General features: G+C 43.8%; 1 protein-coding gene and 1 pseudogene across 1 annotated transcript in view; one reads left to right on the forward strand and one right to left on the reverse strand.

The window, feature by feature from the left end:
• LOC138511205 (uncharacterized) overlaps positions 1–23302 on the reverse strand; it is a 761242-nt gene that overhangs the window by 439866 nt on the left and 298074 nt on the right. The gene's annotated exons all lie outside the window — the stretch shown is intronic.
• Positions 1–23302, forward strand: part of LOC138510660 (long-chain-fatty-acid--CoA ligase ACSBG2-like) — a 502504-nt pseudogene that overhangs the window by 154186 nt on the left and 325016 nt on the right.

Here is a 23302-nt window from a genome sequence, read left to right on the forward strand (position 1 = left end):
TTGATCAACATTTTATGTCTAAGTGTACTATCAGATATTAATTTATTATAAAGTGTGATATATATATATATTGTTTAAGTTCTCAAATAAACCTTTTAATTTGCAAAACAAACCTACTTCTTGGCTCAGTGGGGTCAGGGGATTCTAAGAGGGGGGTGTTATACAAGGGTGGTCGTCCAGAGTACTGAACTAGACATAAAAATACATTAATAAGGGTTTTCCTCAGCATCCCAGACTAGGCATTGACTTGGCTGTGGTGTTGATTGAATATCGCTTACACGAGCCACCACCTACCACCCTGGGCTCATCTACCACACCACTGGTTTTGTGTTTTAAGTTTCTGTTTTTTTCTCTTTTCCATTTTTCTCTCAATTTTACTAGTCTCCCTCCGGGCAGGGGCACTGGTATGCACAGGGAACAATGATGTTCCTCAGAAACTCTCAGACCATCCCCAAGCATGGTCTATTTTTTGCTCTGTATTCAGGCACAGTCTTTTGGTCCCAATGTCGTAAAGGTTCTTTTTGGTTCTGGGTGCTGTTGTTTATTACACCGGACAGCCCTCTGTACATGTCTGCACTGGTATCATGGCCAAAGACACTAACAAATGATTGTTACAGAGAACCCGTAGATAACAGGCTCCTCCCTTTGAAAGTATGATGATCTCCTGTACATTTATCACCCTTAATACGCAAGGGCTGAGCCACCCGATCAAGAGGAAACAAATGCTTAACTATATGCGGGATATGAAAGGGGATATTATCTTTTTACAGGAAACCCATCTAAATGTGTCAGAATCAGAGAAGCTGGATCAGGGGTGGGTGCGGGTAGCTGTACACTCGTCATGCCATGTGAAATGGGGTGTTTCTATCCTAATACATAAACGGGTTCCCTACCAGGTTACGCATACATTGGTAGATAGGTGTGAGCAATTGCTCACCCTCTGTAATGATTCCTGCCCCTCATTTCCCCAGCCCTCCAAGATGTCAGGCTGGAGCCAGGACACAATCACCTACGTGGCCCTCAAGGGCCTCTCCATCCCTCCAAAGACCCACTTGGAGTCAGACTTGGCGCTTGTGGCACCAGACTCACTCACTCCCATGGGATAACATTGGGGATTGGACTTGTAGTGCATTGATGGGGGACAAGATGGATGCCCCCACATATTTCGGTTCCCAGAACTGCATGTGCAGTCTAGTCTTTTGGGTGTGGTTCAGCCCAGAGGCACCGGGGATACCCAGAGATTATTTAAACCACGCCCAGGCTGAGAAGCATGCTTTGTGTTTTCTGCACCTGCAGCGTGACACTGTGTTCGGATCGGTCTCCAGTAGGCCTGCATCTTTCTTCTGCGCTCAGCTCCTGCAAGAACAAGAACACCGTTAGGAACAGCCTTACCTTGCGGTGCTTCTGCCCATCATTCATCGCTCCTTCTGTTCTGCGGGCATCTTCGGCGGTGTCATTCCCATCCCGGCACGCCGCTTCCTATGGAAAAGGGAAAAGAACAGAAAAAAGGCATTAGTAAGCATTCAGCAAATCTTCGCTTATTTTTTAAAGACTGTACGAGCTTCAAACACTTACCTGAATCCCAGCCGCTATGGGGGAACTCTGTCTCCGGAACTTCTCATCCATCTGCAAGAGGGAAAAGACACTCCAGGTTAGCGTGGAAACATCTAGAGGCGCTGCATACCGCGCTTACTCACTGCATTTCTTCTTCATAACCGGCATCCACGCTGAAAATGTCGCGGCACCTAAACGACACAGAAAAAACTCAGTTCAATACAAATATGAAAGGGTCGCATCGCGTATCGCACTCTCACTCAACTTCAGCGCTACTCATCTCAGCAGCACGTTGCCATCCCCGAACGCCGGCCATCATCTAAGGAAGGAAAGGAACGTAGTTAGAGAACTGTTCAAAAGACTCATTATACTTACCTCTCTGACTCTTGACAGTGAAGTAACTAGGCAGCAACGAGCCCGCATCAATCAACGTGCCCCTGCGCTGAAAGCAGGACGGAGAGCACACTTTCCAAGAAAACAAGGCCCAGTCTCCAGTCGAGTAGACTCCAGGGAAAGGTTTGAGGTCGTAAGAGGTCAGAACAGGCTGAGTGACGTCCCCGTGGATACCAGGTGAGCGTTACACCCTCATAAAAATCTATGCAACTACATCAGATTCCCTGTCCTTCTTCACCGGCATGTGCAAACTATATGGGGCTATGACACTAATTGGAAGGGATCTAAATGTTACTCTAGAGCCAGCGCTGGATTGGCAGAGCTCTCCCACAACACCACAACCCAGACCATGGAAGCCAACCACCATCCAGTCTCTGCTTACTGAATTTAGATTCAAAGATGCATGACGAATAATCCTCTAATACCTGAGGGACTACACCTTTTAGTCTAATAGACATGGTAGCTACTCCAGGCTAGACTATTGGCTCCTCCCTTCTGACACTACTCATCTCATCCATAAATGTGACATACTGGCTTCTACTCTCTCACACCACGTGCCCATCCTATTTAGCATCGAATTTCCAGAGTTCCACACAGGAGACCGACCTGGCGCCTTAATTTAAGGGCCTTGGGATACCCAGACCTCCGTGATCAACTAGAGGGGATACTGATATGTTCTGGCAAACAAACCTACCCCTGGAAATACCATGCACAGAACTGCTTGGATGCGTATAATGAGTTAATTAGGGGACAATGTATATCAAGATGGGCTCATAAGTTAAAGAAGTCTTAGTTACTGTACTTCTCAGGCATTGGTATCTTCCATAGATTCACATGCTTGAATATTCCCCGTCGTCAGACCGGGAATCCTCAATGATTTAAAAAATAATGATATATTACATGGCCTGCAGTAGCGGCCATGTAGTTATGGTTAAGTTGCTAAACCCATAGGAAGAGCACTTTTTGGGCGGCTTATAACTTGGCTCCCCCTGGACGAATTCTCACCAAACTTTGCAAGTATATGGCTCACTCTGAATTTTTTTGCAAAGTTTGGTGAGGTTTGGTCCAGATGGGGCTAAGTTATAGGGGGGTGCCAAAATATTTTTTTTTCCCATAGACTGAATGGAGAAAACATTTCTGTTGTGCCTACAGTCCAAACCGCTGGACGGATTTTCACCAAATTTGCGGTAGGAGCAGCGGCTTGGTCCCGAAAGTGTGCTTTTGTAAATTTGGTGAAAATCCGTCCAGTAGTTTTTTTTAAACGACCAAAAAGTAGGTCTAAAATAATTAGTGATATCTATGTTAGCTCCGCGGTCACACTTCCCTGTTCGCTCCGCGGACAGGACACTGATTGGCTAATCGGCTTGCGTCATGTCCACGGACATGCACCGTGTTCGCTGATTGGCTGGGATGAAGCGGGAGGTGCGTCACATTGTTGTGATGCGCCCGCCATCTTGGATTCGCGGACAGCTGCCGGTGTCCGCGGACATCGCAGTAAAAACATATTAAAAATCACAACATTGCACTTGTCAGACTTAGCAAATAATCTCTGGGGAGGTGAGGGGTGATGAGGATGGAATGGAATATGGCTGCAAGAAGCAAAGAAACAGGTGTTTTTCACTGCGAAAGTCCACAAACAGTTTGGATGTTCGCGAAGAGTCCTTAAAAGTTTGCAGACACCTCTGCATTACAGGGTTGGTGAAAAGCAGTTCTTGGATGGCTTATAACTTTGGTGCCACTGCATGAAATGTTTCAATTATATTCCTGACCTGATCCCAAATGAGTTTGCAAAGTTTGGTGGGATTCTGTCAAGAGAGGGTAAAATTAGAGGGGCAGGGTCTCAAAATAATGTAAAGGCTTATAAATGAGTTGCTATTTGACGAATCTACACTTAATTTGGCAAACTGATAATAGATCTAGATATAAATGTTTTTGCAAAGTTTGGTGGGATTTTGTCAAGAAGTGGCAGAATTAGAGGGGGCACCCAAAATATTGTAAAGGTTTATAAATGTGGTGCCATTTGACAAATCTACACAAAGGTTTGCAAAAAGATTATAGATCTAGATATAAATGTTTTTGTAAAGTCTGAATCGATTTTGCCAAGTAGGGGCTATGTTATATGACGATTGTATGTAAATACATTTGACACTTTTGAAAAAATAAAACATGGGTGGATTTCCAGAAAACTTATGTAAGGAACATTGAGAAGGACATGAAAGCATGGTTTTGCAAATGTGCCCGTGTTTTATTTTTTGACAAGTGTCATAATGTAGGTACAAAAAATAGTAATATACCTTTGGTGACTGAGGTGTAGCCTGTGGCCATGGGCAGTGGCCAGATTGTGCCGGTCATGGAATAGGTCATGATCCGGACAATCTGGCTACTGGCCATGACCATGAGGGACAAAACATGGGGTTAAAGTGGCCATGTCCACCTGGGATTGGCTTTGTGGTAAAGTTATTCGAAATTGGGATAGTTTTGAAAAGGAAGAAACATTTGCTCGTGGTAATATGGTCACAGAGTTCTCTTTTTGTCTTCTGCAGGCTGCCATGGAAAGCAAAGAGGGGCCCTTTATGGAACCCTCCCTTCCCTTTCCATGGTGGCCATCTTGGAAAAGGATATTCCTTCCTACACCGGGACGCCACAGGCATCCCGGTGTAGGAAGAAAAATCCTTTTTTTAGCACCCCCGATTTCCCCTTTGGGAACCTAGGGTGCTAAAGGCCTTCATCCCCCATTACAGGGGCTGGAATGGGGGGATATCGTTATCCACCCTTGCTTCGCTTGGGCTGATAACTTGGGCTGCTGGGCCGGTATCCACCGTTCCAGTCCCTGGAACGGAGGATGAACGCCACAATATTCCCATTAGCATAACACAAAATGCAAATGGAATGTTGGAGGTTGCCATGGCCCTAATAGCACCATGGCTGCATTCAATAACGGTACCGAGTCCGCCCTCATTCAATGGGGACTTACTGGTCTAGTCGGACCTTTGCGGGACCGGTAAGTCCCCATTGAAAATACCATTCCCCATTCCCATTTGAGCCCATATAGGGCTCAATGGGAATGGGGAAGGTGCAAATAACGGTACTGCAATTTGCTCTACCATTATTTGCTCCCTGGACCCCTTGCGGCTCCCGCTAAGGCCGCCTGGTAAAAGGGACCTCGGAATAGGGCGCAAAGGGATTACCGGCACCAGTGTCCTTACCGGTGCCCGTTATCCCTTTGCGTCCAACTCGTAATGAGACCCCTGGAGTCTATTTACTGAGAAATATAAAGCAGATGGAGTCCATACGTTTTTTTTAGTTGTATTTTTTAACTGTGAAAGGTGGTTCCTAAAGGTACATTTCTATTGTTGTTTTTGGATGTGTTTTTTTTTTGGCAGGAGAGCTAAGAATGAAAGGTGGGGAGGGAAATGAGGGAAGAGGCACCAAACACTAATATGGAGGGGCAGGTGGACAGGGGAAAATGTTGCGTGTGTGTTATTTGTAAGGTAGGGGGCAGTGTTTCTCTAGCTCCTTGATTACAGCAGTGGTGGTGGCTCTTGGGGAGGAGGGATGACATTAGCTAATGCCAGATGACATCAATGACATTTGTGATGTAATATTTGATGTCCTGGGTGTTAGTCTTAGCAGTGCACGGTGGTGGCGCGAGTTATGGTTGCTTAGCATACCATAACTGGCAAATTTCTGGGGTTTTTCGGTTTTACTTGTAACCATAACGTCCCTCTAACTAAGGTTTTTCATTGAATTTCATAGGTTTTATTAGTGCAACTTAACCATAATGTCCCTTTAACCAAGAGTTTTTCATTGAATATATATATATATATATATATATATATATATATATATATATATATATATATATATATATATATATATATATTATTCCCCATAGAAAAAGGCAATAAGGATTGTTGTAAGGATTGGCCATTATGTCTAATAAGTCATTCACTTGTGTAGTCCCTCCACTTCACTCTGGTCCTTTATGACCCCAACCAATGAGGTGGCAGGGCTTAAGCTCCACCCCAGCCAGCCGTCTTCAGATTTTGAGCCGTATAGTGACTGCATATACGATGACTGCCGGGTCTTAGAGCAACCTCTCAGGGGAGGCAGATGGGCGCATGCGTATCTATGAAAGATACCAATGCTGGATAAATATAGTTACAGGTGGTATCCAGTCATTGCATCGAATACAAAGCATTGAATGCCAAAAGCATTGAAAGGAAAGCATTGAAAAAAAAGCATTGAATGCCTTTTTTCAAAGGTAAAGGTTTTATTTTAATTATAATGGGTTTTAAGGGGTAAGAAAACAGGGGTTGGGGGAGGAACCCCCCCCCCATAAAAAAAAAGAAAAAAATACATTTGATGCTTTTTTTGCATTGCTTTTTTTTAGATGCTAAGGCATTCGATGCAATCGCTATAAACCGTTACAGGTAAGTAACTAAGACTTCTCCAGCATTGGATCTTTCATAGATGCACATGCTTGAATAGAATAGCAAGCAGTTAAGCATGCCAAAAGTGGTTACACATTGAAGGTTAAACTTCAGCATCCATAGAGCATAGCAACTTAATATAAGCTACATATACCTACGGAAGGTGGGCGAAATAGGCTTGTCCTGCCTTAAACAAACAGGTGGCAGAGGACCGCCTTTCCAACCGCTGATTCACAGTTGGTATCTTTTGTTAAGAGGTAATGCTTGACGAATGTGTGTAGAGTGCTCCAGGTAGCCGCTCTACATATGTCTTTTATCGTCACGCCTGCGTGGAAAGCGACCGACGCTGCTCTACCTCTGGTGGAGTGGGCTGTCAGAGGTCCGGGAGCGGGGCACTCTTGGACTGATGGCAATGGCTGATGCAATTTGTCACCCAGCGATAGAGACCTTGTTTGGAAATGCACTGTCCTTTAGTGCGACCTGTGAACACAACGAAAAGTCTTGGAGAGGTACAGAACTCTTTGGTTCTTTGTATGAAGAACTTCAGGACTCGTGGGTGTAATGATGAGAATAACTGACAGTGACAGAAGTGATCAGAAACCACCTCAAGATGAATTGTTGTGCTGACCCATTTTTATATCAGGAATATTTAAACAGCAACTCACCTATCTGATCAGTAACTGAGTTATCTATCAAAAAGAAATTGTCATGGTGGTTGCCCAAAAGCAATTCATCTTGGGGTGGTTTCTGATCACTTCTGTCACTGTCAGTTAATCTCATCATCAAACATACTTCTTTCTCTCTCTGCATTTACCAGGAGGCTCAGGGGAGCCTTGTATGTTGTTACTGCTGCACTTGACCACTCATTGGATCATAGAAGACTAGCGCACCCTGTCTTGTTACTCTCCTCAGTTTCTTTATTCCTATTTCCATAAAAAGGTTGCGCTGAACTTACTTCCTTTGTTGCCTCTGTGGATGATACTGGAACTTACAAAGTCAAACGCTGATTATTTCTTCAGCGTTATTCAAAGTAACACACTTCTAAAGGTGCTCTCATTGCTTTAGCCGTCACAGAGAACGCGTCGCCGGGTCCTTTTCTCTAATGCAGCTCAAAACGAAAGACAAGCTCACAGCAAAACAAGTAAATAATACCACGATAAACGCTATGCGCTCAAGTCCTCGCAAAATGCGCAAGCGTTCACAAAAGCAATAAAAACACGTGCGCGCTGAAAGTACTTAGCAGTACAAAAAGAAATCACTTGTAATGTAACTATTTACAAGAGCGGATGAACGCTGCTCTGACATCCAATTCCTCATGTGTTATCATTTCAAACACTACAGTTCAGTTAACTTCCAGTTTCAGTTTCAAGAAATACTTCAAAGAGTTTCTCTGGAAAACGTATTCTATTGAATCAGTCACTTATCTGAATCCTTCTCTCAGGCATTTGTAGTAGTCTTTTGGCTGTGATTTTCTTTGGAGCTTCAAAAGGCTGAGACCTCTCTTTAGAAGATCTTGAATGAAAGGCAGTTTAGAACTTCTCCTGAGGTTGCAAACTGCATCACAGTAGACTCCAAGCCAATCACTGTTGCGCAGGAAGTTCTCCATCTTGAACTGGGACATTAGTAGCTGGCTGACATCATAGTTAAGGACATTTTGTAGTCACATCCAATCCAACCCTCTTTAAATGCAACAACTACTAATAACACCTAAAAGTACCTGAACTATCTGCGCCTGTTACCGGGGGATCTGCCAGTACCCCTCACCCCCATAACACCTTGCCTCAGAGCCTGGTTTCTCTGGTCTGCATAAATGAAATCATCTCTTGACCAACATTGGTGAATATACATCTTACTTAGCCACCCAAGATCTTTGTTCAGGGCCATACCCCTTCCAGGCTACCAAGTACTGCAGTTTTCCTCGAACTACTCTAGAATCCAATATAGCCTGTACCTCAAACTCCTCTCCAGAAACTTCCACACGAACTGGACCTTATGCTTGAACCAGCCTAGTTCCTTGGTACAAGGTTTCAGAAGATTAACATGAAAAGTGGGATGCACCTTTATACTAGATGGTAACTTCAGTTTGATAGTCACTTCAGACAAAACCCTCTCTATCTTGAATGGTCCCAGGAAGCGAGGACTACACCTTTTCTTATCCTTGAGGATTATATTTTTACTGGAGAGCCAAACCATATCACCTTCCTGGTATACTGGGGCAGCACTACGCTTGTGATAAGCACACCTTTTTTAGTTTGACTTGCTTTTTCTCAAAGCCTCAATAGCTCTTTTAAAATTCTCAACCATGGTGTTCAGTCTACACTCAACATCAGAGACTTCCACCTCCTTCAAACTCATTTCCCTAAGGAATCTGGGATGAAAACCTTGATTTAAATAAAATAGAGAAATAGTAGTTGAATTTTTAGATGTATTATTGCAAAACTCTGCTAACCAAATCAACTCCACCCAACGTTTATCAGACTTAAGATAACAATGCAAATATTTCTCTAACTCCTGATTTACTGTCTCTGTCTGACCTTGGGATGGAAACTCATAGTTAGACTAACCTCAATCTTGAGCTCTTTACTAAATACCCGCCAAAATTTGGACACAAACTGAGTTCCCCGATCAGAAATCACCTGTGTTGGAAGTCCAAGAAATCTAACTATATTTTGCAAAAAGGCTTGTGCTGGTGTGGTGACTGTAGCTGAACCCTTGATAGGAACAAAATGACTGGCCTTGGAAAGAACATCTACCACAACTAAGATCGTAGTGCAACCTTGATCAGGAGGTAAATCAACAATGTAATTTAGTGAAATAGTAGGTCTTCTTTGGTACTTCCAGGATTACATCTAGACAACACATCTGCCTTGCCATTTTGTCGCCCTGGTTTAAAAGTGATAACAAATCAAATACGGCGAAGAATAGAGACCATCTCTGCTGCTGCGGCGTTAACGTTTTTGATGAATGCAAGAAAGTCAAATTCCGATGGTCCGTGAGAACTGTCAACTGATGTCGAGCGCCAAGCAAATACTGTCTCCACTCTCCAAAAGCTGCCTTGATTGCTGAGAGTTCTCTGTTTGAGATGGTGTAATTCCTTTCAGCACTTGAAAAGTTCTTGGAATAGAAAGCGACTGGATGTAGTTGGCCAGTATCCGGATGTCTCTGCGAAAGCACCGCTCCCAAGGCCACATTACAAGCATCTGCCTAGACAAAAAACGGTTGTTCTACATCGGGATGCAACAAAACTGGTCCTGTGGTGAACCTGTTCTTCGAAAAACAAAAAACCTCTTCTGCTTCTTTCTCCCAGACAAACTTCATTCCTTTCTTCAACAATCGTGCGATGAGCATAACCACAAAAGTAAAATCTTGAATAAATCGGCAATAGAAACAGGCAAATCGAATAAAACTTTGCATTTCTTTTACACAGGTGGGCCTTGGCCAATCTAATACCGCCTTGATTGGGTCAGACCTGGCGGGCAGAACGGCACCCTCCCACAGTTTCACGGAAGCACCGGCACCGTTATTGACGGTGCCGGTGCTTCCCTGTTCCCCATTCCCATTGAGCACTATGGGACTCAAATGGGAATGGGGAATTACATTTTCCAGCACCTGACTTCACGGACTGCCGGGCTGTAATGCCTCAGTTTTCCCGGCAAGTAAGGCGCTGGAAAGATTTGCCAGTCCGGTGGCAGCCTGCCGGTTTTACTGCCATGGTTACCGCCGGACTTGTAATGAGGCCCATTGTGAGTGAACCAAGAGGGTTGATAAGCATTGGGGGGGGGGCTGCAAGCGGTAGGCTGATCCAGGAGGGCAAGGAGGGCCAAAGTACCAATCATTGATTGGCACTTTGAAGGATAACCAAGTTCTCCTTGGTTTTGCATGATAAAGGGAGTCCCGCAAGCAATAAGTGAAGAGAGATATTTTCCAAAAGAACTGTTGTGAATTATACTTCTGTGTTTGAAAACAAAGTAACCTTGAACATTGGCACTTTGAAGGATAACTAGGAGGGTCTAGGCTCGAGACAAGGGTAGCCTGAGAGACCCTGTGAAGGACTAAATCCAGATAAGAAAAGGTAGTGTGAATTTTGCCAAGTGAATCCAAACAACTTGTGGACCTTTCTTGTCCTGAGTGTCTTGAACATGGGAAAGAGAGCTGTGGAAGAGCTCAGTGTTCACGTTGACATTGATTTGAACACTGTTAAGTTGGCCAAATCCCACACACACTATTATTTTGTAGAGGTGAAGGCAAGCATAGGTTTTGACACAGACAGTAGTTTATTTTTGACTGACAGACTTAGACTTCTCTTAGTTTTCCTTTCATTAGGGAGCATTCCCACCCCAGAGTTAGGGCAAGATAGATATTTTTCCATCGTGACCACCAAAATTAAGGTTTTCCAAATCTATTTGTCTGTGTCATGTCTTGATACCATGCCTCTCTCACAATAGTCACTATTCCCATCTTGCTTTTCCTGTGTAGTGAGAATTTAGACTTGTTCTGGTAACTGTGATGTCTTGGTTTATTACTGATTCCTCACCTCTTTCCTGTGTAGTGAGTACCTTCTCCTTGACACTCTCTGGTGACTGTCCTCATAGTCATTGTTTACCTTAATTTCGGATTGGTTCATCACCTGTTTCTAGATCCTGTGTACTGAGTACTTTGACTTGCTTTGGTGCCTATCCCCATGGTTAGTGTTTGATGTGTTCATTGATTATTGATTCTGTGCTCCTGTTTTCAATGTTTTGTTGAGTGAGTATGTTCAGCTAGAATCGCTGCAATGACAGTGCCCATGGTTAGGGTTTGGTATCTTAGTTTCTTTTTGATCCATTGCTTGTTTTCTGGTTGATATGGAGTGATTATGCTCCGGTGACTCGTCACTATTGATGCTCTTGGTTTTTAATTGATACCTGGCTTCTTCTCTTCTATTTGCTGAGTAGTGAGTACTATCTGGTGACTGGTCACTGTTCATGAGGTAGGTTGGCTATTGGTCTCTTGCTTCTTGTGTTCTATTTTCTGTGTAATGAGTACTGTGACGATTCTTCAGATATTGTCACTTCTTCCCAGCGTAGAAGCGCTTGCCATGAGGCAAGGGAGGTGAAGCCAATAACCAATAGCTACATACGAGAGGATCTCATGGGGAGGGACTCCTCTCCAGGGCATAAGAATGCAATTGGGAGGCACACCCCCTGTGAAATCACAACACGTATGCTGACGATAACACCCAAACTGTATCAACATAAAACACATCTGAAATGATGTATTATTGTGAAATATCGAACCCTTCAGATGGCAAATATATTGAGATGAAGCAAATGCTACCTTTCAGCAGGACGAAAGCTAGAACAGCTGCTGTCAATTGCAAGGATGTTATGCTTGGGCCATCAACGCTATTTAATCAACAGCCACGACAGACTGTGTTCTTTGTCAATCACTGACCTGTCCGGCAGTGGCCTGTGCAGTTCTGGCAAGCTTGAAGCTGTGATACATATAGAGGCAGAACCAGGCAACCAAGGAGGCTGCATTGAAGCCTGTAAAGTTGGTGCAGGGCTTCGGGAGACTGCAACGAGGCTTGTCTTCAAGGATGAGAAGAGGAGTAGCGAAACACATGAGAAGTGTTTTGCGAGCCGGTTTGCAACCTGCACGATATACTTGCAGAGATTGAGAGGTGATTGCACGACCTGTAGTGGGTGGGCGTGCGGCCCGACAACGGTGCTGAGACCGCCTATTGTAGCCCACAGCAGAGTCGCATAGGTTACTATCAGGAGAGAGTAGAGACCGTGACCTGTCATGACGGGACCCAGGGGTCCGACAGCTAGGCCGAGGAGGTCCACAATACCTTGAGGTGGAGAAAGGCGAGGCACGCAGGAAGTCTACAGGAAGACGTTGAACTAAGAAGTGTGGAAAGTAAAGGGAGACTTCAAGAACAGTTTCATTGTCCTTTGGGCGGATCAAGAACTGTACTGAACCTAGAGATGAACAAGTTACTTACCAACTGGTAACGTTCTTTCGATTGGATGTTCCTCCAACGTATTCCTCATCTTTTATGTATTCCATCCAGCTTCAGCTGCTTCCGAAAAAAATTTCGGCAGAGGGTGCCGTGCGTCGATGTCCTTGAGTCGGTGGTGCCTCGAAGGCCTCTGTCGAGGGTGACGTCATTGGGTGTATAAGTAGCACGCGCGGCCGCCGTTGGCCTCGGTTCTGTTTTTTCCCCCTTTCATTATCGAATTTCCACTGTGCAGACTGTGCCGATAGACAGGTATTTTGCCTTGTGAGAGTTGGTGTGGCAACAGCCTGGGAAAAATCTACAGAGGGGTAATTTGGGAGGGCGATGAGGAATAAGTTGGAGGAACATCCAATCGAAAGAACGTTACCAGTTGGTAAGTAACTTGTTCTTCGAGTGAATTGTGTCCTCCAACGTATTCCTCATCTTTGATAGACTCCCAAAGAAGTAAGGATAATTCTTATGGAGGAGGGATTAGATTTTTTTTTTTCAAGATCTTCAGAGCATAGGACTGCTCTACCAAAATTTAGCTCCTTAGATTGGGAAGCATCTAGGTTGTAGAATTTGGAAAAAGTATGCAGCGATGACCAAGTTGCTGCTTCACAAATGGACCTTATAGGAACACCTCTTTGCAGGGCTGTAGACGAAGCGATGCCCCTGGTGGAATGAGCCCTTAGACCTTCTGTTGGGTCTTTTCCCGCCAGTCTGTAGCATTCCGAAATGCAAAGCACAATCCAGCGTGATATTGTCTGTTTTGTTAATGATTGACCCAATCTTTTTCCTGTGTAGCCAATAAACAGTTGCCTGTCCAATCTAAGCCTAGAAAACCTAGAGATATAAAAGCTTAAAGCTTTTTTTGGATCCAACCTGTGTAATCTTTCCTCACCCTTACTAGGATGGGGTGGAGGATAGAATGCATGTAACACAATTTTCTGATTTAAGTGAAACTCAGATACCACTTTTGGTAAAAATGAGGGTTTAACCTTCAACACAACTCTGTCCTTATGGAACACGGTATAGGGTGGCCCAGAAGACAGTGCCTGCAATTCGCTCACTCTTCTTGCAGATGTTAAAGCAACTAGGAAAGCAGTTTTCCATGTTAGTAATCTTAATGGACACGTGTGCAAAGGCTCAAAAGGAGCACACATTAAGAATTTTAGGACCAAATTGAGATCCCAAATCGGTACTTGAAATGGGTGAGGAGGAAACACATTAGTGAGTCCTTTTAAGAATTGTACTATCAAAGGAATTTTGAAGTAGGAGCATTCTTCCAACGAGCACTTGAAGATGGAAAGCGCAGCAAGATAACCTTTAATGGTTCCAACATTCAGACCTCTATGTGCTAGGGTCAGAAGAAAAGATAGTACTTCCGGAATAGAACATAGAAAAGGATCAACATTCTTTTCTCTGCACCAGTTGCAAACCTTTTTCCAACGGCAACGGCATAGAGACTGTGTTGATGGTCTTCTTGCCGAAAGCAACACCTCCATAACGTCATCTGGAAGGTTCCAATCCCTGTATCTCAGCCTTTCAGATACCAAGCATGAAGGTTGAACGTTTTGACCTCTGGATGGAGAACCTGACCTTCCATTTGAGAGAGAAGGTTCGCTCTCTGAGGAAGACCTACTGGAGGACAGATGGACATGTCTAGAAGGTCCGGGTACCACGTTCTCCTGGCCCAATCCGAGGCAATTAGGATCATGCGGCTGCCGAAGCGTCTCAGTCTCCTGATGACCTGAGGAATGACGGGAATCGGAGGGAACGCATCACGAACGCGGCCCCCAGGACTCCTCTCGGGGGAAATTCCCTTAAGCAATACCTTTCGCACTTTCGGTTGATACCGGTCGCAAATAGGTCTACCTGAAGGGTTCCCCAAAGGGAGAAGATCTCTAGAATGACTTCCTGAGCCAGTTCCCATTCGTGGGACACTGTGCTCTGCCTGCTCAGAGCATCTGCCGACATATTCTCTTCCCCGGCTAGGTGAACTGCCGTTAAAGAGATTCCTTCTTGAATTGCCCAATACCAGAGTTGCATTGCCTCTCTGCACAGAGGTAGTGACCCTACATCTCCTCTTTTGTTTAGATAATGCATGGCCACTGTGTTGTCCGTCATTATCAGGACATTCTTCCCACTGACAGATGGCAGGAAAGCCTTCAGCACTAGTCTGATTGCTCTCAGCTCCAGAAGGTTGATGTGTAGTTTGGACTCCTATGGAGACCAATGACCGCTGATTGTCAGATCGTTGGCATGAACTCCCCACCCCTTGAGTGAGGCGTCCGTCACTACTGTAATCTCCGGCCATGGCTGCCAAAAGGGTTCTCCTTCAAGAATATTCTCTGAACAAGTCCACCATAGAAGATCCTGACAAACCTTGTTCAGAATCTGGAGAAGATCCGTCGTTCGACCTGAGAACTGGGACCATTGAGTCTTTAGAGCCCATTGAAGGGATCTCATTCTCAGGCGTGCCCCTGGCACCAGAAAGATGCAGGATGCCATGAGGCCAAGCAACCTTAAGAAGCCGTAAGCCTGAAGATTTTGGGCGTTTTGGAATTTGGAAACCATCTGAACAATGTCTTGAGCCCTCGACCTGGGAGGCGAGCTCTTTCCTAGGGATGTGTCTAACACAGCTCCTATATATTGGAGCCGTTGAGAAGGTATCATTTGTGACTTGTTGAAATTGAGGGAGAAGCCCAGACTGTGGAGGAAATGGCAGGTGACTTTCAGGTGATCCAGTGCCTGTTCGGCAGATCGTGCTCTGATCAACCAATCGTCCAGATAGGGGTAGACATGAATCCCCCTCTCCTGAGGTGTGCTGCCACTACTACCATCAATTTGGTGAAGACCCTCAGGGTGGAGGTCAATCCAAATGGAAGGACTCGATACTGATAATGTGAGTCGCCAACCACGAACCTCAGGTATTTTCTGTGCTTGAGATGAAAGGGCACATGAAAATAAGCATCCTGGAGGTCCAATGACACCAACCACTCCTGAAGCTGAAGGGCCTGAAGGATCTGAGAAAGAGTGAACATCTTGAACTTGTCCTTCCTGAGGAACTTGTTCAAGTTTCTTAAGTCCAGGATGGGTCTCCGTTCTCCGTCCTTTTTGGGGATCAAAAAATATGGGGAGTACCATCCCATGTTCCTCTCCGCTGCAGGTACTGGTTCTATAGCACCTTTCATTTTTTTAAAAATGTATTTATAGTGCAATAGCCAAAATTTGAGTTTTAACACATTTCAACAGACTATGTAATAACATGAAGCAATTTAAACAAAAAATAATATTAATCAAAACAGTTTACAAAATTTGAATAAAAACATACATCATAGAAAAAAGGAAGAGAAGAATAAAAGGAATTCTAACCAACACAAATTAACAGAAAATCAAATTGTTACTAACTTCAGTTCCTTTAAAACTCTTCCCACCTCAATCGATAAAACCATCTCATAACCAGAAGAAAATCTTGCCCAAAAATCATCAGTATTCAAATAAGACTCATTATGAACAAATCTACCAAAAAAACTTGGCCTGATGCTCCAGGTCCCAGGACAGTTAGAGAGTAAATGCTTAATAGTCTGGACTTCAATACTTGAACACCTGTCACATATTGGAGCAGTCCCCCCTTCTTGATCTATGATAGCTAATAATTCCAAGGTAGGGAGTAAATTTAAACGAAATCTCAAAAAGGCAGATCTAAACCAAGGACTAGGGGACTTCCTTAGATAAGCCGGTATAAACGATAAACGTTTATCTAACAATGTCAAAGAGGCTGATCTTTTAGTTCTTCGCATATCATCAATCGTATGAATCCAATCAGCCAATTTCATTTTTTCTTTCACTTTTCGAGGGTTCTGTAGAAACAACTCTATATCAGAGTCACAGCCAGACAATAATTCCAAACATGTTAGTTCTAGCCTATGCAGAAAAACATTATTTCCTTGTTTGAGCTCTACAGCAGCTTCCTCAAAGAGGGAGTTCTTGGGGGGATCTAAAATTGACCTATAAAGAGTCAGCCACTTCCATGTTAACCATGATCTAAGTGATGACAAGCCAAGCTCGTAGCGCAAGCAGACACTAGGAACTCAGTCTGGCAGACCCAACGTACGTTTCCAAATCCTAGATTCAATTACATCCCATTCTAATTCCAAAGCTACAAAGTTGTAATCCAAGCCATATAGACTTATGGGAACTACCTTCCCTATATAAAATCTTATAAGGGGAAGGATAGTGAATCTGCAAAACTTTGAGTGAATTTTTTTCATCTGAGCACCCAATTTGACCAATTTTAGTTCAATAGAAGACAGCAAACTTTTCTTAGATGGAAAGGATCTCAATTCGGCTCCTAGATAAGTTAGTTCTGAAACAACCTCTACCTGAGAGTGATCTAACTTCCAAACAAAATTCTTCACTATTTTATCAGGCCTCTTGAATAGGAGAATCTTGGATTTTAGATGGTTTATTCTTAATTTATTGATCCTGGCATAAGATTCTAAGGCGGATAACAGACGCTGCAGCCCCACTTGTGAATAATCCAGGACTACTACGTCATCTGCTTACTCTAGCCAATTAATTTTTGCATTACCAATAGAAGGAGATATTAAGCCGATATCCTGTAACCAAGCAGCTAGATCTGCCATAAAGAGGATAAAAAGCAGGGGAGCTAGTAAACATCCTTGACGTACCCCTCTAGTTATCCTGATTGGTTTGGAAAGCAAACCGGACCTGCCAAGTCTAACCTGCATTTAGTTATTAGAATGCAGCTCTCTTAGAATAGAAAGTAAGCCAGGAGGTATTCCCCATAGCACCTTTCTCCAGCAGGGTTAGAACTTCCTGCTGTAGGAGCGGGTCTGAAAACTTCAAAGGGTGTCTCCATGGTGGATTGCTTTGAGGTTGCGTTAGAAAAGGAAGGCAGTAACCCTGGGCTATTATTTCTAGAGCCCAAACATCTGAAGTAATGGCTCGCCATTCTTGCATATGCTGTGACAGCCTGCCTCCTACAGGTGTTTTGTGATGCAAGTTCTCAAAGTGGTTTTGTGGCGGTTGCTGCAGCCGCTGATGGCAAAGAGGCTGTAGCTGGAGCTGGCTTTGCACGTTTTGCTCGTCCACCGTGAGTGGCCTTTCTTTGGCCCCTTTGACTGGCCATTCCTCTCGTTCTTCCATATGAGGAGTAGTAATGATAGGATCGTCCCCTCCAAGACTGATTTGTCGCACGAAAGGGCTGAGGTTGCCTGATAGCAGCTCCCAACGACTTGGCAGCTGCCTTTGAGGTCTGCAACCTTTCAAGGCTCTCGTCAGCCTTGCTGCCAAAAAGGTGAGACCCATGAAAGGACATGTTCAGAAGACGGTTCTGTACGTCTGGTGCAAAACCCGACTTCCGTAACCATGCAAATCTACGCATTACTGTGCTAGTGGCCATGGACCTGCTCACACTGTCAACAGTGTCCAAACCAGATTCAAGGGATTCCTGCATAGCTTCCTTCCCATCTCTAACAATGGCTAGGAATCCTTCCCTTTCTTCCCCTTCTGGTAGGTGCTCCGCCGCCATTGCAATGCACTCCCAAAGAGTGTACGAAAACTTTGCCAAGGCACAAGTGGAGTTGGCAGATTTTAATGCCATGCTCCCAGCTGAAAATACCTTCCGTGCCCCGCCATCCACACGCTTATCGTCCCTGTCTGGAGGAATAGGTGGGTACGCAAGTTTGTTAGAAGCTGTGGCTGCCTGTACGACCAAACTTTCGGGAGTGGGATGTTTAGACAGATAGCTAGGGTCGCTACTGGCAGGGCGGTATTTTAAAGTAAGGGATTTATTCACTGGAGGAATAGAATCCAGCGTCTCCCAATTTTTGGCCACCCTATTTTGTAAGGCCACATGGAAAGGTAGAATTGGGTCTTCAGTAGGACCATGGTCCAGTATGTCTGTAAGATCATCTTGGACAAATTGGGCTGTAGGCCTGGCCCAGCCCAAATAATCTACTACCTTAGTCATTAACTGATGGTATGATGGATTGGCATGTTCACCTGGCTCTGGTCTACGAAATTCATTTTCTGGGGACGTATCAATACCACTTGCATTGTGCAATGATTCAACCAAAGCTTTCCTCTGAAATCAGGCATTCAGGAACATTTGGAGTACCAAATTCAAGCCCAAAAGGTACATTTTCCTCATCAGATCTTTCTTGTTCATCAAAAATTGAAGTCAGGGATTTGAAAAACTCCTTCCTAGGCAGAGGCTTGGAAACCTTCTTTGGAGGAGGTAGAGGAGGAGTGCTAATAGGTCCTGAATGCAATCCAGGTGTTTTAGCCTTTTCTTTCTCTCTTCCTAGCTGATCTTGTCGAGCTGGAAGTTTCGGCGTCAAGGGCTTCGGCGTCGACATCGACAAAGGCGTTGATAACGTCGACATAGTACCCGACTTCGACCGCATCAGCTTCGAGGGCGTCGAGGCACTCTTCTAAGACTTGCCCTCCGAAGTATGTTCGGTCTCGGATAGCGTCGGTGACCTCGAGCGGTCGACTCGACTCGAGCGATCTTTTTCGCTCGACGTCCTAGAAGGTTCTCTATCCTTCCTCCTTCGATCACCCCAGCTCGAGGGCGCATGAGTGTCGGAGTGATAAAGCTCCCCGCCGGCTTCCGAGGAAGGCGCAGACCGAGGCTTCACTTTCTCGAACACCTCCATCATTTTTGCTCTAAATGCTTCCCATTCTTCGGATGATGAATGTTTTGTGGGACATTTCATCCTTTTTGGGGATTCGTCCGAAGACGAAGTGGAGGGGAATCTGTGGCGTCGTTTATTCGATTTTTTTCCTCGAAGACGACGAACGATGGGAATTGCTTCGGGACCTGGACCGATGCCTTTCGTGTCGAGGAGATTTCTCCTCACGGGACTTCGACTCGATGCTAGAAGCTTTTCGGTCGGATTTACGACCTACCTGTAGTTTCCCCCTCCTCTCTCGCAAGGCTTTGCCCGTCATCGCTTGACACTTCATACAGGCCTCCATGTCGTGGCCTTCTCCAAGGCACCATAAGCACTCTCGGTGCGGATCGGTAATCGACATTTTTGAGCCGCACGATTTGCATTTTTTGAAACCCGATTTCGAGTTTGTGGTCGGCGTCGATGACGAAGACATATTTCGTTAGGCGTGCGGAATCTCCAAAGCAACGTACACTGCGGAAAAACAGAACTGAGTCCAACGGGCGCTGCGCATGCCACTTATACACCCAATGACGTCACCCTCGACGGAGGCCCACAGCGCCCTCTGCCGAAATTTCTTTCCGAAGCAGCTGAAGCTGGATGGAATACATCAAAGATGAGGAATACATTGGAGGACACAGTCCACTCGAAGTGGTGACTGGTCATTGTTGATGATCTTGGTTTCTTATTGATCTTATTGATCTCTTGCTTCTTTTCTTCTATTTGCTGGGTAGTGATTACGCTGTGATGACTGGTCACTGTTGATAATCTTGATTTCGTATTAATCCCTTGCTTCCTGTCTTCTATTTGCTGCTTAGTGAGTATGCTTTGGTGACTGGTGACTGTTGAAGATCTTGGTTTCCTGTGTAGTGGTTACATACTAATGAGTGGTCACTTTTGATTATCTAGGTTTCTTATTGATTCCTGGCTTCTTGTCTTCTATTTGCTGTGTAGTGATTCCACGCTGATGACAGATCACTGTTGATGATCTCTGTTTCTCATTTATCGCTTGCTTCTTTTCTTCAATTTCCTGTGTAGTCATTACGCTCTGATGACTGGCCATTGTGATGATCTTGGTTTCTTATTGATCAATGGCTTCTTCACTCTTATTAGCTGTGTAGTGATTCCACGCTGGTAACAGATCACTGTTGATGATCTCTGTTTCTCATTGAGCCCTTGCTTCTTTTCTTCAATATCCTGTGTAGTGATTACGCTCTGGTGACTGGCCACTGTTGATGATCTTGGTTTCTTATTGATCCATGGCTTCCAGTCTTCTATTTCCTGTGTAGTGATTATGCACTAGCGACTGGCCACTGTTCATAATCTTGGTTTCTTATCGATCCCTTGCTTTTTGTCTTCTATCTCTTGTGTAGTGGTTATGCACTAGTGACTGGCCACTGTTGATGATCTTGGTTTCTTATTGATCCCTGGCTTCCAGTCTTCTATTTCCTGTGTAGTGATTATGCACTAGTGACTGGCCACTGTTCATAATCTTGGTTTCTTATCGATCCCTTGCTTTTTGTCTTCTATCTCTTGTGTAGTGGTTATGCACTAGTGACTGGCCACTGTTGATGATCTTGGTTTTTTATTGCTCTCTGGCTTCTCATCTTCTATTTCCTGTGTAGTGATTATACTCTGGTGACTGGTCACTGTTGATGATCTTGTTTTTTTATTGATTCCTTGCTTTTTGACTTCTATTTCCTGTGTAGTGGTTACATACTAATGTGTGTTCACTTTTGATTAGCTAGGTTTCATATTGATCCCAGGCTTCTTGACTTCTATTTGATGTGTAGTGAGTACACTCTGGTGACTGGTCACTGTTGATGACCTTGGTTTCTTATTAATCTCTTGCTTCTTTTCTTCAATATCCTGTGTAGTGATTACGCTCTGGTGATTGGTCACTGTTGATGATCTTGGTTTCTTATTGATCCATGGCTTCTTGTCTTCTATTTTCTGAGTACACTGATGAGTGGTCACAGTTGATTATCTTGGTTTCTTATTGATCCCCGGCTTCCTGTCTTCAATTTGCTGCATAGTGAGTACACTCTGGTGACTGGTTACTGTTGATGTTCTTGGTTTCTTATTTCTCCCTGGCATCTTGTCTTCTATTTCCTGTGTAGTGATTATGGACTAGTGACTGGCCACTGTTGATGATCTTGACTTTGTATTTCTCACTGGATTCTCATCTTCTATTTCCTGTGTAGTGAATACACTCTGGTGACAGGTCACTGTGGATGACCTTTATTTCTTATTGATCCCTGGCTTCCTGTCTTCTATTTGGTGTGTAATGATTATGCTCTGATGACTGGTCAATGTTGATTATCTAGGTTTCTTATTGAACCCTTGCTTCTTGTCTTCTATTTTTTTGTGTAGTGATTACACTCTGGTGACTGGTCACTATTGATGATATTGGTTTCTTATTGATCCCTGGCTTCTTGACTTCTATTTCCTGTGTAGGGACTTCACTTTGGTGACTGGTCACTGAGGATTATCTTGGTTTCTTATTGATCTCTTGCTTTTTGTCTTCTATTTCCTGTGTAGTGGTTACATACTAATCAGTGTTCAAAGTTGATTATCTAGGTTTTTTATCGACCACTGGCTTCTCATCTTCTATTTACTGTGTAGTGATTATGCACTGGTGACTTGCCACTGTTGATGACCTTGGTTTCTTATTGATCCATGGCTTGTTGTCTTCCATTTCCTGTGGTGTAATTATGCTCTGGATGGTCATGGGGATGATCTTGGTTTGTTATTGCTCCCTCACTGTGTGTCTTTTATTTCCTGTGTAGTGAGTGAGTACACTCTGGAGACTGGTCACTGTTGATCACCTTGGTTTCTTATTGATCTCTTGCTTCTTGTCTTCTATTTCCTGTGTAGTGATTACACACCAATGAGTGCTTACTATTGATTATCTAGGTCTCTTATTGATCGATGGCTTCTTGTCTCCTATTTGCTGAGTAGTGGTTACACACTGATGAGTGGTCAATGTTGATGACCTTGGTTTCTTATTAATCTCTTGTTTCTTGATTTCTATTTCCTGTGGAGTGATTATGCTCTGGTGACTGGTCACTGGTGATGATCTTGGTTTCTTATTGATCCATGGCTTGTTGTCTTCTATTTTCTGTGGAGTGATTATGCTCTGGTGACTGGTCACCGTAGATGATCTTGGTTTTTTTATTGATCCCTTGCTTTATGTCTTCTATTTCCTGTGTAGTGGTTACATACTTATGAGTGTTCACTTTTGATAAGCTAGGTTTCTTATTAATCCCTGGCTTCTTGTCTTCTATTTCCTGTGTAGTGATTATGCTCCGGCGACTGGTCAATGTGGATGACCTTGGTTTCCTATTGATCCCTGACTTCTTGTTTTCTGTTTCCTGTGTAGTGAGGACGCCCTGATGACTGGTGACTGTTGATGATCTTGGTTTCCTATTGTTGCTTTGCGTTTTCTATTTTGTGTGGAGTGGTTGAGTGTTCACTGTTGATTAACTAGGTTTCTTATTCATCCCTGGCTTCATGACTTCTATTTGAGGTGTAGTGATTACACTCTTGTGACTGGTCACTTTTGATGATCTTGGTTTCTTATTGATCCATGGCTTCCTGTCTTCTATTTCCTGTGGAGTGGTTATGCTCTGGTGACTGGTCATGGGGATGATCTTGGTTTGTCATTGCTCCCTTGCTTCTTGTCATCTATTCCCTGTGTAGTGAGTACACTCTGGTGACTGTTCAATACTGATGATCTTGGTTTCTTATTGATCCCTTGCTTTGTGTCTTCTATTTCCTGTGTAGTGATTACATTCTGGTGACTGGTCAATGTTGATGGTTTCTTATTGCTGTCTTGCTTCTTGTCTTCTATTTCCTTACACTCTGGTGACTGGTCACTCTTGATGACATTGGTTCTTACACTCTGATGACTGGTCACTGTTGATGACCTTGGTCTCTTATTGGGTTTATAGTCATAATCTCGAATATACAAATCTCGAAAAAAAAAAATGTGGAAAAAAAAGGCCGATTTTTTTTTATGACGTTTTTTTTTCAACCCCCTTTTTTAATTTTTTAATTATTTTTTTTTTGTTTTTACCTATTTTATTAATATATACTAGAGCCCAAAAAAAAATATAGAAAAAAAAATTCGACATTTTTTTTTTTGGCCTTTTTTTCGAGATTTTTTTTTCGAGATTTGTAAATTCGAGATTATGACTACCACCCTCTTATTGATCTCTTGATTCTTGTTTTCTATT

The sequence above is a fragment of the Ambystoma mexicanum genome, chromosome 6p, assembly GCF_040938575.1.
Source record: "Ambystoma mexicanum isolate Mex_15411 chromosome 6p, UKY_AmexF1_1, whole genome shotgun sequence".
Classification (NCBI taxonomy): Eukaryota; Metazoa; Chordata; class Amphibia; order Caudata; family Ambystomatidae; genus Ambystoma; species Ambystoma mexicanum.